We start from the raw sequence: 4,278 nt of genomic DNA, 5'->3' as shown, positions 1-4,278 counted from the left end.
AATAATTATTATATAAACATAAAATTATGTATAAATATAAAAATTATTATATAAATTATTATATAAACATTTTGAACTGATCACAAATTATAACTATAGTTTAAATCGAATTCTATGCTAAAAATGTATTTTGCTTAATATTTTTCGTACGTGTCTTTACTTGGTTTGATTAATTATATAACAACTACGATTTAATTACAGACAAATCCACCTACAACTATGCCTTATATCACGCAAACTAAAAATACTCAACAAACAAATGTTAATGTATATAATATGGATCTGTGTAGAAACTATAGAATTCTATGTCCTAATGTATTGGTACCTTACAAAAAAGGTGAACCATTGGACATATCAACATAATATCGAAACGTTATATAAAATTTTTAATTTTATTTCCTATCACATCATCTTTCTCACATTAAATTACGTATATCAAACTGTTTATTACAAGGTATAATAATAAAATTAAAACATTAATAATCATTTATAACTAAAATAATAACAAAATTATAACACAAACAATAATTTTACAACAATAAAATTACACACACCGAAAATTTCTTTAAAATGGTGTAAACTCATCTAAAATTTTCAATTTTACTACAAACCTTCACATAGTATAAAACCAATTTCAGATAAACGAGACAACAGCAATTCTTTATAAATTGTCCAATTATAATCTGGATGACGATTTATGTAAACAGGTAAATAATCACAACAAAATTTTATAAAATTTTAACTATTTCATGTAATTTTACTAGCGTTCATGAAAGTTTGGATATCTATATAAATTTTATTGAAAAATGCAAAAAATACAAAAAATTGGGACAGTATAAAACAGCAATTGTATTACACTTTTATATATTTTGGGATACTTGTGCACACTATATACTAACATCATAGATAAGAACATATAAGCTAGAAAAAGTTTTATAAATTATTTTATAATTTATATATCAAAAGTGAATATTTGAAATTTATCAATTATACTATTAATGTTTTACAAAATAAACACTATACATTTTGTCATATAAAATTGAATAATTTACAAAAATTTTGCAATTATTATTAATATATGTTACAAGCCTAAAACTACTATTAAATTCATAATACTGAATTATATCCAATTTGAGTTATTTTTAATCATTTCTATACATCATCATTAATTTTTCTCAGTGTGCCATTAATTTAACTAAGACAATATATAGAATTAAAATGATTTCTATTAAATATATTAGATTTATCTTAAATTTAATTATTAATATAAACACTATTTACTTTAAAATTGAAAAGAAATAGATTGATTTTGACATATTCAAAATATATTAAAAATAATAAAATATTATTTAATTTAATTAGGGGATAGGATTGTTCCAATCTAATGGTGTAACACAATTGATATTTTATAATAATGTTCTAACTTTTTATATGGACATTTCATAGAATTTATACGAGTGTACAAATCGATAAGTGTCATAAATGTAATATATATTTAATATTTATTAAATCATTTATTTCAATTAGATTTTACAATTTATATTGCAAATAAAACAAAGAGAAGTAAAATTTGGCATAGGACTTTTCTACTTTGGATATAATTTTATTTGCCAGGTACGTTTTATAATGATTAAAAATATAAGCATATGTAATAGAACGTATACATACAGAACAAATACTTTTTTTAATTTTTTTAAATTTACAATACTTTTAAAATTATGCAAATTATAATATATATCTAATGGCAATATTGAAATTATTTCTCAATTAACTAACTAACATTTGTGTATTTTCATTGTTATTTTACATATTCAAAAACTTCTTTTATATTTATCCTTTATTTGACGCAAATATTTTCAGTAAATGTAATAAAAGTATATTGTTTTTAGTTTTACAGTACAATTTTGTCCTTCTTGATGATTTTAATATATCATCAGGTATATAATTCATAATAGATCTTCTATTCTCTCTAATGCATGAGAAAAAAATGGTTTGATTATATTTTGATGTCACAACACATAAGTATAATTAAATGCATTTTGATTAAACCAATCAGAATTTTTGGTTATTATGATAAGATTCGAGATTTTACAACTGATAGAATGATTAGTACAATAGTAATATAATATAATATAATCCTTATAATATAATATAATCCTTATAATATATTGGATTGTCCAGAAAGTTCGTGCCGATTTTGAAGGAAAATTGAAATGCAAAAGATTTAAATTTTTAATTTCATTTATTAAATTTAAATCTTTTGCGGCACGAACTTTCCGGACAACCCAATATATTATAAGGATTATATTATATTATATTATATTATATTACATTATATTATATACTGTAAAAATTTGTTTAATATTTTTCAGATGGATTTAGCAGCCTCCAACTTTTAGATATACGCATACCAGAGTTCTAACTAACGTACGTCAATCTCAGCGCAATCTAGCAATTCGATTATTATGCCAATCGGACGAACATGCCGTATTATTTTATGTTGTGAGTATTGTATCCTATAGTGAAGTGGAACAAAGTGATATGTGCCATGGCTGACGAGAAATCTTTACTTTTCCGTTAATAAATGTAATTTTGAAAGTTTATAGAAATTGAAAGTATTGTAATACAAGAACATAAATGAATCAACACTTTTTCAACACTTTTTCAACACTTTTTACTGTGTACATTTTTTGTAAGCATATTCTTTAAAAATATATCAATCTAAAGAGATTAAAATTGATTGCCTAATATCGACATATTTAGCTAATTTATTTTACATGGTTGTTTCTATATATAATAAAGCATATTGTATTTGCATCTTTGTTACAATAATGATTTACATATTTTATTAGCAGTTTCTGAAGATAAGTTAGACGGAATATTAAATATATTTAATTCGTAAATAACGTAACATAAATGTTTACATTTATTGTGAAAAAATAAAAAGACAATCAAATAAATAAATTTTTTAATGTAAAAGTAATTAGGGACGATGTCAAAGTTATATTTGTTTAGAAAAAATACATCGTCCGAGAAATATTTGAATTTTTAATTTCCATCACCTAATATCTCACAATAAAGAAGGTCTAATTATCGAAATAGTGGATAAATTGATCGATAATACTTCGCTTTTCATTTAAATATTAGACAAATGATGAATATTTTATTACTTAACAATTGTCTTATAAGTTTTATTTTCAAGATTATTAATAATAGAGTTAAACATCACATTACATTATAATTTCTTAACTAGATACAGACATGTCTGTATTTGTTTTATTAATATCAATAATAAAATGAGTATAAATATAAAAGAAGGGCTTAAAATCGACTTTTTACGCAAAGCAAAGTTCCCATCTCCCCTATGCCTAGAAGAAGTTAAATTTATTTGTTAATAAATTTTTTTATAAACAACAAGCGACAGAATGGAAAGTCAATAAGAAAAACTGAGCATGTAAAGTGGACATCGTTTCGCGTGTTAAATTATATTGATCGAATTATTTGTCATAGATACAATTTAAATTATACAATTATATGCATATTTCTTGTTTATTTATAAATAGCTTTTGCATAAATAACGATCGAGCACGTGCTAAAGACCACTTAGGGTCATGATCGATTTTAACAATGCCAAAGTCATCAGAGCTAGGCCTGTTATTGTTAACGTTTATCTTAATTATATTGTGTGCATTAACTTCTACATACTTCTACATACTTCTCATACATAAAATGTTCCATTGAAATTATCAGCTACTCAAATCGATACGTTAAAAGCTATATAAGTAAAAAATATCTATTTTTTACTTATTATAAAGACATAACATTGCAAATATTATACATTTACAAAGTTCCTAGAGAATTTGAAGAAACAAACTATTTTTTAAATTCATATGAAAAATATTTAAACGCGTTTGTGTCTTGTGCTTTAAGAATTAATTTATACTAGCCTATGATTCGTAAACTATGACAAAGACGCTACAGGAAGCATTGGCACCATTATTAATCATAGATTCGTTCTACAATTTGTTCGAATATGCTTTTAGACAACCTAAACCATATCTCTCTTATTTGCATCTCTTGGCCACATTGAGTCTTTTTACGTATTTATTTTACTATCCAACATACTACATGAGATGGGAGAATACTGCATCAGTGTAGTTGGATATCATACAACTTATCAGTTTGATTACATCGATACTTGTTAGCTTGTTTCGTTATAAGGTAAGAGTTTTTAAATACATTCCTACAATTCCTAATATTACTTGATTTTTTAAAATT

This window comes from Atta colombica, unplaced genomic scaffold (assembly GCF_001594045.1).
Source record: "Atta colombica isolate Treedump-2 unplaced genomic scaffold, Acol1.0 scaffold105, whole genome shotgun sequence".
Taxonomy (NCBI): Eukaryota; Metazoa; Arthropoda; class Insecta; order Hymenoptera; family Formicidae; genus Atta; species Atta colombica.
This window is presented reverse-complemented; position numbering follows the sequence as displayed.